General features: G+C 39.9%; 1 long non-coding RNA gene across 1 annotated transcript in view; it reads right to left on the bottom strand.

The window, feature by feature from the left end:
* LOC123331767 overlaps positions 1 to 15,345 on the bottom strand; it is a 91,710-nt gene that overhangs the window by 65,555 nt on the left and 10,810 nt on the right. The window contains exon 3 of the long non-coding RNA XR_006548538.1: positions 11,121 to 11,355. This is a non-coding gene — a long non-coding RNA (uncharacterized LOC123331767). The remainder of the gene's footprint in view (positions 1 to 11,120; positions 11,356 to 15,345) is intronic.

The raw sequence follows: 15,345 nt of genomic DNA, 5'->3' as shown, positions 1-15,345 counted from the left end.
GTGCAATACAGACTGAGGTTGATCTCAGCTTAATTAAAACTGACCTTGTCATTTCACTGCCTGTAAAACACCATTATCTCACCATTTATCATTCAACTACCACAAATATTCCATTTATGCGGAAAGCCAGAAAGATGAATTCCAAACCACTAGAGCTGTTTTCAGAAGTACTGTTAGTGCTGGAGTTTAATGCAAGGAGAGGTCTGCCTGTAAGTACCGGGCAACAATAAAGGTAATTCAGAAGACTCAAAATAACTTGTCAGCCCTACCCATGAAGGCTCCTTCTGCCCACTTCCGTTGGCTCGAATGGCACATTCACTCCAGAGACTGACAGGCATTAGCAGATGTGAAGGCTTTCATTTTAAAATTAATATCTCACCCAGTACCTTTCAGCATGCTGAATCGTTCAGTCAATAAGCATGACATGGCAGGTGTGATGTGTACAAGGCACTAAATTCTTCTGCCAAAGGTACTAGAAAACATCTGCTCACATGCGTGTGTGTGCATGTCAATGGATGAACCGCTGAGAAAATGATTGCAAGTGGAATATGTAATATGCTTGTATTCACCAAGATAAAATTAAAAACAAAGATCATATTTTTATGTGGTATACCTGTCATCAAATACACTGTGTTTAACCTGCCTTAAGTCTAGAAGCCTGTGCTTTTATACGGACATGGTCGACTGTCTATCAAATTAAGTAGCCACCATTCTGGTTTTCTGCACATTAACATGGTTTAAAACATATCTCCAGGTTCTCCTTCTAGGCATGCTTTATTTTCATACTATCTTAGTCCTTAAAGTATTCAAGCTTGGTACTAACACTGAAAAGCTTACCTCTGAAATAATTCCAAAGACTGACACCAGGAAGAGTTTTTCTTTGTCCACAGACCACATGCTTAGCCATAACTCAACACATTTGCTGATGCTTTTATTCCAGCCAAGCAAGCCACTGCCTTGCGCTTGTTCTACCCACCCAGCCAAACCCAGTCTGATCACCAGAGCCCATGATGACTTCACCCCGTAACACTTATTTGCTAAGCCAACCCTTCTGATCAGATACTGGCTATCTTGATTATTTAATGTTTTATTCCAGCCAAGTTATAGAGGGATAGTCTCATTTCATTTGTAAGAAGACCCTCTGGTCTTGTGGAACAGGGGACATGGTATCAAAATATTTGCATTCTTGGGCTTCCCTGGCAGTGGTAAAGAATCCACCTGCCAATGCAGGAGACACAGGTTTGATCCCCAGTCCAGAAAGATCCTACATACCATGGAGCAACTAAGCCTGTGTGCCAGAACGACTGAGCCTGTGTACCCTTGAACTCATGCTCTGCAACAAGAGAAGCCACCACAATGAGAAGCCTGTACTCCACAACAGAAGGGTAGCCCCTGCTCAGCACAACTAGAGAAAAGCCTGCCCTGCAACAAAGACCCAGTGTAGCCATAAATAAATAAATACAATTTTTAAAAAATTTGAATTCATAACTTGGCTCTGTTAACTCTATGACATTGGACAAGTGCAACCTTGGGCAATACACCAAATTGTCCAAGGCCTAGTATAAATTATTTTACAAAGTTAATTTTAAGGGTTAAAAGAGATATTATAGTAGATGTGACTGAGTCTAAGAGTCCAACAGATGTCTACTGAGGGAGGTTTAAGGGAGGTAACCAAACATTTGGTGAAATATTGGCTGGAAAAATGTTATGGCCAGCAGGAAAGAAATTTACAAATGAGGAAATAGGAACTGCTGTGTTATAATATTCATATGACTAACGTATGTGCAAACCAGACAGGTTATTTATATTCAAGCCACTGTTTTTAAAAGTAAGACAAATTATATTCTGTCACAAGACAACAAACAAAATCCATTTTGATTTGATTTTGAGTGGAGGTGTCTCACTCTCTGAACTCAGGAGGTTAGGGCCCTGTGAGGAGATGTAGGTATAACTGGCAGACATGAACACGTTGCTGCTAAGTGCTACCTTGCCTGATGGAGGATGAAGAGCTTCTGATTCTTTCCCAAGAAAAGCTGAAATAACTTAGGCCATGAAAATTGTTTAGACAGTGTTGTACCACTCACATGGCCTCTCTTATGATCTTATAATTTGATGGTGAGATACTTCAATTCCAGATTTATGACTCTTACATGATTTCAGTCACTCATTTATCAAAAATTTACTCTTTCTTACCTATATGATCTTGGGCCAATTACTTCACTTCTTAAAGTTTCAGTCTTTTCCTCTGTAAAATGGTAATACAAGTATCTGCCATTTTGGTTGGAGAGTATATCATATGAAGATAGCTCATGCCAAATATTTAGTGCTTTGCCTGGCACTTAGTAAGTTGTTGTTTAGTCACTAAGTCATGTCTGACTCTCTGTGACCCTATGGCCTGTAGCCCGCCAGGCTCCTCTGTCCATAGAATTCTCCAGGCAAGAATACTGGAGTGGGTTGCCATTTCCTTCTCTGGGGGATCTTCCCAACCCAGGGATCAAATCTGCATATCCTGCATCTCCTGCTTTGGCAGGTGGATTCTTCACCACTGAGCCACCTGGGAAGCCCACTTGGTAAGTACCCTGTAACTAATAGCTGGGCTTCCCTGGTGGCTCAGAGAGTAAAGAATCCACTTGATAATCTTATCTACTTCTATCCCTGCTACTACAGAAAGGAGTAATTTGTACTTCCTAGGATTCTCTTGAACACTGCTGCTTTTCAGATACCTGATGTCACCTTCCCTTATAGGTCCTACTCCCAGGCTAAATTCTTCACCCTCTCTTTGGTTTCACAGACAAAGGTGACAAAGGTCACTATTTGTATTGTACCATTTAGTAGAGTGTACAGGAAAAATCTGTTTTGGTCATCATTTTCTTGGCAAATTTTTTAGCTCCTCAAGTATAGGAATTTTTAACTTATTAATATTTTGGCCCTAGTGTTGATCAAGTTCTGCATGTAGGAGGAATCCAAGAAGTATTTGATTAAGCAAATGAATGAATAAATATACTGACATGGTATATAAAGGCATAAACATTAGAAGCATTATTCTGAAATACCATAGTCCTCTGAAGTTTTAGAATACCAACTTCAGAAATCTGTGAACTTTAAATATAACATAAAGTGTTGGTTTCAAAATTTAGACATTGGGAATTCACTGGTGATCCAGTGCTTAGGACTCTGGGCTTTCACTGCCATAGGCCTGGTTTCAATCCCTAGACTCAGAACTAAGATCCTGCAAGGGCACAGAGCAGCATAACAAACACAAACAACAACGACAAAACTTCAGACATTTCTGGAGCTTATTCCTCTGTTATCATGGTTTCGTTAGTGTCCTTTGCGGACCAAATGAATTCAGTCAGAAGGATCTTATTCAAGTTTTCCACATTTATTACCACCAGGGAAATTAAATAAGGGACTTTGTAACTTGAGAACTTTTTTTCCCAAAGGCCCAGGTTTGATGAGAGTACCTTCTGTAGGGCAGGACAGCAGGTGGACAAAATGGAGAGAGAATATGTAGACAGGATAGTTTCTTTTCTGTTTTCACTGACAGTCCTGGATTATTTTCACTATTACTACTACTATTATATAGGTTACTTGGGAAATCCATATGAAACAGATTCCAAATAAGAAATTAATTTACAGTTAAGCCCTTAGACATGGTAGAAAGCTTTCCAATGAAAATCTTCATCATTTCTCAGAGAACCATTCAGAGAGAAGTACGCCTGCACTCAGAATTAAAGAACCAAAAACAAAACAAAACCAAAACTGTATCCACAGATGCACCATTTATCCAAAATAGATATAAACTAAAATAACTTAAGAGTTAAAACATTTTAATTGGTGTTGATGTGACCCTGAGGTCATTGAATCAACAGAGAACTATGTTCTGTATGTTAGGACTAAAACTGTTTTATTATCTCATAATTTTAGCATTGTTAAAATGTGCGTGACTTAACCATATGTTGAGCATTCTGGCTTTCCCAGGATTATCTCAATTTCATATTTTCTGTTGTATAAATAAACATGTATTTGTCAGACTGTATATATTCCAATTTGGGGTGTAAAAATTCTGGTCTCCATATTTAACTGTAAATTCTCAGTTCATTGGAATGTGTATGGAACCAGAAACTCCAGTCTAGATCACTGGGCTTGTGTTTATGAATGGAAGTATCCAATTGATGCTTCAAAAGAAGTATTGCTCAATCATCTCTGTGTTACTTCACACAGGGACTTATCAAACAAAGAGAGAAAATTCCTAAGAGTGAATGTGGGCCAAATTTGCTTCAGCACAAATTGATAATCCTAGAAATCTCCTCATTGCCCTTTTCTTTATTAGCTCTTTATCCCTTCTTCTTTGACTGCATGGTAAACCTTCTTATTGCCCATGTATAATAACTTCCATTCCTAAAAGCCCAGACAATGGATGATGTTTACTTGCTGTTTGCAAACAACAGAATCCACAGCATTGCCAGCAGATGCCCTTGATTCACTTTCAATGAGGAAGGGAATTATAGCAAATCAGAATGCATTGTGTCCAGCTGAGATGGATGCTGACGGAACAGATTCCAGGCAAAATTTCAAAGCACGAAAGTGTATCTTCTGGGCCTTTCCTATAGGGCACCCCTCTGAGGCCGACCATTTCCACTGTCCTTCTTTTCAAGATATGTCCACTTCCTGACTTTAAAAACCACCTTTTGTTTTCTCAAGACTTGCTAGTTCATCTGATAAAATGAATTGAGACTGATAGCTAATGTCATACTTCCCAGATAATCTTGAATTTGAGTAGGGAACGTCTAGAGGTTCAATATCTTAACCAAAAGCAATGGATTGTGAAAACAAAAAATTCCTTGTACCAAGTTACATTAGCGAAGAACTACTTATCAAGAATTGGAAAAAGTCTGAGCTTTTACCCTAGTGGCAAGCTGACAAGTTACTCTGCCACAGTTTCTTGGGTGCTGGCAGAGGACAAGAGATTCCTGGACCAGAGACAAAGGACTTTATTACAGCACAGCCAGCAGCATGAATATCATGCTCGTGTCAATTCTTCTAAGTGTCCCATTGGGTGATACAGAGGAGATCCAGTGGATGTTCTCCTGCAGTGGGTGTGAGTCACAGTTGATGAGCCTCAAACTTAGGGAACCTGATTCTTTTATAATGGGGAGTCAGCATGTCTACCCTTTGCCTCATTAGGAGAAACTTTTTTTTAATCATACTAGACAGTGTAAATCTACCTTCTTCTGAAGAGTGTTGTGAGCTCTATCCTCCAAGACTATTTGCCATACAAACATCCTAGGAAAAAGAGTCCAGAACAAAGGCCAGTTACTGTCTCTGCTCACAAGCTATGCAAAAATAAGACATCCTTGGAAAATTGTCTCTCAACACCTATTCAGAAAGATTGTCACCAGCTATCCCAAATGATATCTTGTATACTGCTGGTTCTCACCTGGAAATAAACATGTATCTTCCTGGGCTTTACCCCAGAGATGCTGATTCGGTAGGGGTGGGGTGCAACAAAATGCATTTCTAACAGATCCCAAGTGAAACTGATGCTGGTGGTTCCTGGACCACCCTTTCTGCACTAGTGTAGATGACAACTTACTTCACAGGTGTGTAAAAGCAATTGAAATTAGAATCAGAGGAAAAGGTGGTAACAAAACCCACAATCGGAAAGGAGGGGAGATGGTCTACTGTCACTCAGGGGGAACAGTATTAGAATTTGGATATCAGGACTAGGTACATAGCAGTGACTTTGTACCTTTGACTTTCAGCTTGGAGGTAACAAAGTCATTTTGTTTTCCTAGGCTCAGGACCCAGAACTGGGAGGTATGATCCTACATGAGCCCTATCTGAAAGGCGAAGTTCATGCTAAACAAAATGCCTTTGTTCTCATTTGTTTCCTTCTTCTACTGAACTTCATTTTACCTTGTACTTGAGTAAGTTTCCTGAGTAGGTGATGTTGCATTTTTCCTCTCCCAAAACATTTATTTATTGATATGGTATAGTCAAGACATGCATGTTAATATTCACATTTGTCACAGACTATACAATAAATGGGCTTCCCTGGTAGCTCAGATGGTAAAGAATCTGCCTGCAATGTACAATAAATACAATAAAAATTTTTTTACTTGAAAAAAATTTCTGTTTATGCTATTCTGATAAAATAGGCCAAATTATAGCTTTATTTTTATAAACAGAGTTTTCATTAACCTCAGAGACAGTTGCAACATTTGATTCTCTAGAGATACCAATAAGTATCTTGTTATTTATTAGATTTTTAATATGACATGGTGTATGTGTAGTATATATTTAAGTCTCTCTGAGATCAAGATTAAACTTGCCAATTAAAAACATAAATGTAGAGCCTGCGATTGGAGGAAAAATCATCCTTTTTCAGTCTTTATCCTCTTCAACTCCTCTACTTTATTGATGTTATTTATGCTCTCTTTGAGGCTTCCTACTCAGTTTCCATGACATCAAATTTTGTAGGTGTTGGAGGGATAATGATTTCATCATTTTAATAAAATTTATCCATGTTTATTACTTTTAAAAAGCAACACAGAAACATATCAGAAAGCAAAGAATTAACCCAAATCAAACAGAAATAAACAGTGTTAATATTTGGTGAGCAATACACATTTCTCTCTATGCCTGTAGAAACAGGATAAAGAAACGGATAGGTATATGCATAGCTGAGAGAAAGAAAGAGAGGTGGGGAAACATAAACAGGGAAATAGAATGATAAAGACCACCTCATAAAATGGGATAATATTTTAAATGTTGTTTTGAATCAGATGTATTAAAATTTATATGCATTTAAAAGAAAAGAAACTGAAGGAATTTCCAGTTTAAGCTGGTAGAATGAACACATGAGCTTACCTCTAATACATCTTGAAACCTCATTGAAATGAGAGCAAATGGATAAAGGAGAAAAAAATATACATATATGACAAATAAAGAGAATGGGGAAAGAACGACAGTGCACGGTTTTGGAGAGGGGAAGCCAATAGATGAGCAGAAACCAATACCGGCCAGTGAGAAACACTGAAATATCACAGGACCTGCAGGTGCCTCAGTAGTAACATGAAAGGTGACAGGGAAGGCAAGGCATAAACACTGCCTGAAAGTCTACTTAAGAAATAGTTAAAAACTGGAACCCTCATCCGCTGTAAATGTAAAATAGTACAGATACTTTGCAAAGCAATCTGACAGTTCCTCCAATGACTAAACACAGAGTTATCACAGGACCCAGCAATTCCACTCCCAAGACAGACAAAAACACATCCACACAAAAACTTGTACAGGAACGTTGATAGCAGCATCATGCCTAACAGCCCCCATCGTGGAAGCAACCCAAATGTCCATCAACTGCTGAATGAGAAAACAAGATGTGCTCTATCCATACAGTGGAATGTTATTTGGTCATAAAAGGGAGTGAAGTTCCGACACATGGAGCTACAACATGGATGAACCTTGACAACATCCCAAGTGAATGATACCAGTCTCAAAAAGATCATATACTGTATGATTTCAGTTATGCGAAATGTCTAGAATAGGCAAACCCATAGAGGCAGAAAATGGATTAGTGGTTACCTAGGGCTGGAGTCTGAGTGAACTCCGGGAGTTGGTGATGGACAGGGAGGCCTGGCGTGCTGCGATTCATGGGGTCGCAAAGAGTCGGACACAACTGAGTGACTGAAATGAACTGAACTGAACTGAGGGCTGGAAGGGTGAGGGAGAATGGGGAATGACTGCTAAGGGGTACAGGATTTTATTTTCTAAAACTGTTCTAAAATGCACAGTGGCAATGGCTGTACAACTCTGTGAATTCAGTAAAAACCCTGAATTTAATACTTTTAAGTGGGCTAGTTGAATCTCAAGAAAACCATGTTTTAAAAACAAGTAGTCAGTTACACTCCCAGACGCCCTCCCCAACCTCAGTACAGTCAAGGCGCTGGTCCTCCCCTATTTCATCCAAAGATCAGAGACCTGTTCTCTGGCAAGGGTAAACCTGAAGCCCTCTGAACTGAGTGACAGCAGGCCAATTGAGTGACAACAGACGACTTCAACTTCATGGGCTGAATGCTGAAATTCTCAGCCTTTCCCCCTCAGAAACCAACGTGCTCATGGTTCTAGCAAGAAAGAGAAAACCCAAAATTTGAATTTTGCACGTAGGGAGACAAAAAGTAGAGAAGGAAAATCTAGTAAGGAATTCTACATAATAATGATGTGCCATCTAGCATGTGGTCTCCCACTTAGTGCTCAATAAATATTTTGTGAATTAATAAATAAATCAATAAATGACTAGAGCTGCTGGAGAAGCAACAAGCCATGCACCGCTGAGAAGTGATGTGCTGGCATACTAAATCTTTTCTGGAAAGCAGTTTGGCGATATGTCTCAGGAATGCCCAAAAAAGTTTCCCCCGTAATTATATTTTTAGTAATTTATCCTTGACAAATCCTCTCAGAAATGGAAGCAAATGTGTATATGCAAAGATCTTCAGCACAGTGTCATTCCATAACCATAAATTTGGGGAAATCTAAATATTCAATAACAGGAATATTATTAAATATATTCAATGTATCTATATATTAAATAAATTCATTGAAATGATTTTGAAGGCCATTTTGCCATTTCATAATAATATGGAAATGTTACCAATGATTGGTGAAAACATTAGGCCACAAACGCTGGGACACAAAAACATCACCAGCTTTGAAATTAACTCTTGTTTAAACCTAACCTTCTCAGCCCCAATCCAGATGCCACACTGTTTTTGCATCTCTCTCTAGCTCTCTGCCTGCTCTAATCATGCATGATCTCTCTGTCCATCTTCTTCTGGATTCCACTGGTAATTTGTCTGGCCTTTCTTATTCCACTTAATGAGTATTAGTCTTATCCCTTCTCTTCTTTTTAAGCTTCTGGAAGGCAAGAATTGCATCTTCTGGAAGGCAAGAACTGCATCTTTAGTATCTAGTAAAATGCTTTGCACACAAGTAGTACATCTGTCATTTTTCATCAATTCAATAGACAACTATTATATGTCTAGTGAGTATCTAGAACTACAAAGGAGAAGTTAAAAAAGCATAGACGCAGAATCAAGAAATCTGGGTATGGAATTAGGCTGTGTATTACTTTGGACACACTGGTCAGGCCTCAGTTTCCCCAGAGTGAAATAAGAATGCCTTAAGTCGGTATTCCCAACAAATCTTAAGATGAGGACTCATGTGCCAGCGATTTATGAAGTGCTCCCAGGAAAGATGGTAGGGGCAAAAGAGAAGGGGGGAAAAATAGACAAGGGTGTGACTTCAGGTGAAGTCAGCCTAAGTCTGAGCAGGGGAGCTCTGAATCACACAAATAAAGCCTCAACACGGTCCCTACTTGAGTCAAGGGGGTGGACTTTCATAGTCACACCTGTCAGGCACTGGCCAAGGTTCCTCAACGCAGGGCCAGGGCCAGCAGTAGGTGTGGTAATGCTCAACTCCAGGCACTTCCAGCTCTGTGTCTGGACAACGTGTCTCCAGCAGCCCAAAGCTATGCCCTAAATCACAGAAAGCCTTTGGAAACAAAAGAAGGCAGAAGTTGTGGGAGGGGTGACACATGGGTGGAGGTCAGTGGCCACTATAGAGGGTAGTGGACTAGGTGACCCCTAAATTGGTTTTCTGAATCAAATTTCAACAATAGTCTAATATATTTACTACAGAAGACACAATCCTTAAATCTATTTGGGGATACAAAATGAATATATATTAAATCACTGAATGTGAAGTCAATGTACATGCAAACATAAACACCACTAAGAAAAAAGGAAAATGCAGAGCTTAATTTGAAAGATATAAAGGAGGTAAGTCTGTGAGTTAGCCATGAAGGAAATGCCCTGAACAACAAAATGTTTCCTTGGAATCCAACTTTCTGTCTCCTCTCTTCATATTCTTTCCAAATCTAGGCTCTCAAATCCTCTGCCTTCTACCCCTTATGCCATTATTTCCTCATCTATTCCCTCCACAAACACAGACATTTATCCCTGTGTGTTTTCTATTTAGTTCTTCTAGCCTAAAATTTTCATCTTTTTCTCCAATTTATCTAAATCACAGTTCCACAACAAAACTTCCACAAATACTTCAGCGACTCTCCAGTTCATAAACTGCCTCCAACACCCACCAAATGATTAGAAACAATATGACAGTGTATAATTAATGTCTAAGTCCTCTGGTACTAAATCTGGCAGCTACAGGCATCTATTCTTTCTCCTTAACTAGACTGTAATCCTCCTAGGACAATGTTTTATATCCCTTCCCACTACTTGACACAGTTCTAGACAAACCAAAGACTAACATATGTGAGAGATGACATCTCTCCCTGATAAAAATAATAACTACCAAATCTAATCACATAAGATAAACTTCACTTCATAAAGTAATACATGAAGACAATGCTGAATCATTGTCCTCATCAGTAAACTGCATCACCAGTTTACTGATGCATTCTCACATGTGACTTCAGGATAATAAAGGAGAAAATGAAAGAAAAAAAAAAGAAACTCAAAAACATTTTACGAAATACATATGTTTAAATACATCCTCAGGCTGATTCATTTAGGTGTTTTTTTGTCTGAGGATCATGATTCATTATTGTGATAAGTAGGATTCTATGTAGAGACTTACAGCTCTTAAGAAAAATAGCAAACAAGGCAGCCTTGGGAAGTAAGAATAAGAGCACAGCAATGTCAAGTTTTTCTGATACATGAGATGTCTGGTTTTAACGTAATGACTATGTTCTATGATCTGGATATCAATATTCAATTTTTTCATATGCTATCTAGAGTCAGTCTTAGGAGAGATTTAAATTTCCACTTCATAGAATACTGCCCCAAATGAGAAAAATATCCATGCTTCCTAGGATTGTGGCTTTGACTCTTACTTATTTCATGGAAATATGTCCATTAGGCTGGTCAAAAGTTTCCTGTGGGTATTTCCGTAAGGTATTATGGATGAATAAACCTTTTAGCCAACCCAATACAAACAGAAAGAGAACATTTGAGGAAGAAGACAAAAATGAGTTAAGCAGGATACACAGACTGGATCATCTGTGGTTCACTTCTGCTGTGTCAGAGACACTCACCCACCTTCCTCCATGATTCCAACGTCTGCTTCACAATCCTCCCACTTCGGAGTTGATTAGGTCACCAGGGGAGAGCCCTCAGGATGGGAATTGGCGCCCTTATGAAACAGGCTTCATTGAGTTAGCTTGGCCCTTCTGCCATGTGAGGTCACAGTAAGAAGACAGTCATCAAGGAGGAAGCTGGCTCTCATCAGACATCAGATCTGCCAGCATGATCTTGGACTTCCCAGCCTCCAGAACTGTAAGAAACAAATGTTTGTGGTTTCTATCAGTCAGCCACTTTATGGTCTTTTTGAGGCAGCAGCTCAAAATGACTAAGACACCTCCTATCAATGCTATAAATGCTAATCCCTCCAGCAAATTTCTTTCTTCTTATGAGGGCCTAACTTGGTTTACGTCTCTTACAATCAAGAACCCTGAAAGGCTCAAAGCCCAATCCAAATTTAGCATCTGCCTTCAACACATGTAGACCCATCACCTTCCAAATCATTCACACTCAAACCCAGCATCACTTTAACAACTTCATCTGCCTCATCACCTTGTCATTTCTACTGCTTTAACATGTCACATGACTGTCTGAAATAAATGCATACCTCTGTGAAATCACAACAGATGAACCTGTTTAAATCCTACTCATCCTTCAAGAACTATTTCCAAGTCAGCTCTTGTCTTATCCCTGGCTCCTATGCCTACCCAAGTATAACCACTCTTCCCTCTCAACTGTTATTGCATAATTGACCTATTTTCCTGCCCATATGAGTACATTCAACTAATATTTATTGTGAACCTACTCCATGTCAGATATTGTTATAAGGTCTAGAAATACACCCATAAACCATACAGATATTAATCTTTGCTAGTAGGGAAACAGAATATAAACAAAATAATAAGAAAAATGTAGAGTAGGTTAAAGAGAGGTGTTGGGGAGAAACAGTAAACAGAGAAGGGGTTAGTCAATGTCATGGCATATGCTACTTAGAGAAGATGGGCACACAAGGCTCACAGAAAAGGTGACATCTGAGGAAAGACCAGAAGCAGGTGAAGGAGTGGACCAAGACGGTATCTTAGCATCACTCAAGACAGAGAGCAGAAAGCACAAAGTCCCCAAGTTTGAAGCAGGTGACAATCTTTGTGGAAAACATAGAAAGACAGGGCAAGGGGAGAGCAGAAGCAAGAAAGGCTGAGAGTGTGATGAGGGCCTGGATGCTGGTGGCCTTGTCAATCCCAGTAGGACCTGGGCTTTTCTCTGAATGAGACAGGAAGCCACTGAGGAGATTTAAGCAAACATGGTCTAACTTCCTTTTAGCAGACACGTTCCAGGTGGAGTATGCACCTTAGGGGTGAGGCTGAGCAGAAACTGTGAGACAAATTAAGAGGTTGTCCTGTGGCAAGATGCTGGTGGAGACAGTATAGACTTCTCAGCTCCTTACACTCCTCTTGAGAATACAAAAATCAAGTAGAATAACACAAGAAAAAATAATTCAAATGAATCTCCACAAATCCAGAATACAGGGTGGATGCAAGAGGAATGTGGGGGCAGCAGCTCTCTGTACTACAGGAGGGAAGACAGAGGGGATTCTGGTCATCCTGAGAGCCAGGGAATTCAGAAACTACAGGCACAGCATCACCGTGCAGAGAACGCGTCCGTTCTGGGACTGGAAGGCTCAGCAGGCTCATCTGAGAAAAATGATGATGACAGGAAGAGGCTTCTCAGACGTCCATCTGAGGCGCATGCGGGAGCACTGCAGGGAGACTGACCACAGGCTCAGAGAAAGGAGAGTCCCACAGTGAGGACTTACCTCAAGGCAAGGACTTCAAGGGGGATGGGAGCTAAAAGAGGCCCTTCTCAGAATTAACTGGAGAGATGGCTACCACGAGAGACCATGAATGCGAATATTTCAAAGGAACACCAGAGAAGGAGCCCAGAGCTCTGCAGCATAGAGAACTGTTCTGGTCTACCGTGCAGGAACTTATCTCACTTCAACGTGAGTAGCAGAAAAGGAGGTCATTCAATTATATAGGCAAGACTCTGCTTTTTAAAAAATTTTGTTCTTTTCATGAGAATAAGGGTGATGTAAATGTTCTATGCTCTGGCGATGGAGCTATTAATATAACACAGCTATCAAAAGTGGAGGAAGAAGGGGAGACTGTGAGAACAGCAGAGCAAGCTTGCTGATTGCCTTATAAGGGTCAAAGGAGATTATTCTATAACAGACATTCATGGACAGAGTGAGGGGCAAGAAGAGGTCACTAGCTAACTCACTATCGCTAGTGGTAGAGAACCCATAGACAGTAGTCAAGAGGCTCTGTCCCTCCAGCATATGGAGGCTGGAAACTATTTGCATTAGGACCCTAGAGCCTCTGAAGAATGACAAGAACGACCATGGAAGAGTGAGTGGCACTTCCAGACAAGGAGCCACGTTCCCAAACACTTGAACAACTTGGGTCAATTCCTTACTTTCTCTGAGCTTCAGTTTCCTCATCTCCACAATGCCCCTAATAATAAGTATTTTATAAGATCACTGTAAGGACTGGCATGCTAAGTCATCCCTGACCCGCACAAGAAGTCTTGGTTCCCCCTTCTCTCACTCTTCCATCCCTGACCCACACCATTCTTTAAAGACATCAAGATAAATCCTTTAACCCCCTCTGGAGATCAAATATAATAAGATCGTTATACACTGTTAGGCTACTTCTTGGTCTGTCCTTGGAACTTAAAACAGCTAGCACTCACTCCCTACAAACTTACTTTTAAGAAAATTTAACTTTATATTTTCAATAAGACTTTCTATTTAGAATATACATTAATGATGTTTTCAATAGCTTTTTACAGTTCCTGCTCTCCTGTTTTGTCACAGACCATTAAGCAGTTGTTACATTCCATTTGTGGCTGGAGTTGTCTTTACTTTGCTTTTACTATGCCATATTGGTGTATAAACCATGTGGGAAAACTCCCGGATGAAAGGCCCTTCATCAATGCAAGACATTAGTATTCTATCTTTTGAGAAGAAGAGTTTACTCTCTAGGCATATGGAATTGAATCTAATTAAGGGCATTTGCATCATTTAGTTCTAGCAAAAGTGAGACTGTCATTCTGTCATATTAATTTTATCTCTGGCACCTTAGTATTTAACAACTACGTCTAACAAGCTGGGATGCTTGGCCATGAAGGAGAACAGCAAGGCAGGAGTTGTGAACAGTATCCTCATTCAATTCATACTTGTTGGCAGTCTTAGGGGGTCCCTGAATAGAGCTCTGGTGTTCATAGAGCCACAGGGGCCCCAAATCCCTATTTTCCACAATGGGGTGTGGCCCCAAGAGACAAGAAAAACACACTCAGTAGAGAAATATACAAAACAGGCTGGTTAAGTGCAGTTAGACAGAGTGACTCCTCTCTGGCCAAAAAGTGAAAGGGGAGAATTACAAACCTGCCAGTCAGCAAATACGTATTACCTATGGCTTGAAAAAAAAGTAAATTGTGTGAACAGATACTTATCCTTACAGGAGCTGAAAATAAGCCAGTCAAATTTCCATGACGCCACACCATGTTACCCCACCCTTACTTAAAACCTTACCAGTTGACCTAAAGGTTAAAATCAAAATCCTCAGTAGGACTGAGATCAAGGATTTCAAACTCAGGCCCTGTATTAGAAGAAATGACGACTAGCAGGACACAAGGCCCATACTGCAAGGATTCCATAGGCTCAGTTCTACTTGATTTATTGTTGTTAGGACGATAGTATTGTCAGGACTTCTGACTGGTCAAGAGAAGCCAGAAAGCTGGATTTTAAAATCTGATTTTTAAGTAATTCAAACTTAAAATACTATGTAAACCAACATTCTACAGAACAAACAAAGCAAATCTGGACTAAAGACCAGCATTTTGTAACTTCTTCACAGGCCCAGAACTAGAGAGAAATAAGGAGAGATAATACATTACATATACTTATATGTTTGTTATCATAGCGCTGTGTGCTCAGTTGTGGCTTTGCACCCCGTGAACTATAGCCTACCACGCTTCCCTGTCCATGGAATTTTCCAGGCAAGAATACTGGAGTGGGTTTCCATTTCCTACTCCAAGGGATTGTCCTGACCCAGGGATTGACCCCAGGTTTCTTGCATCTCCTGCACTGGAAGGTGGATTCTTTATCACTTCAACCACACGGGAAGCCCCATATTACATATAACCATCTATAACTATATACAACTATAACTATACAGTTATGTAT

This window comes from Bubalus bubalis, chromosome X, assembly GCF_019923935.1.
Source record: "Bubalus bubalis isolate 160015118507 breed Murrah chromosome X, NDDB_SH_1, whole genome shotgun sequence".
Classification (NCBI taxonomy): Eukaryota; Metazoa; Chordata; class Mammalia; order Artiodactyla; family Bovidae; genus Bubalus; species Bubalus bubalis.
This window is presented reverse-complemented; position numbering and strand designations above follow the sequence as displayed.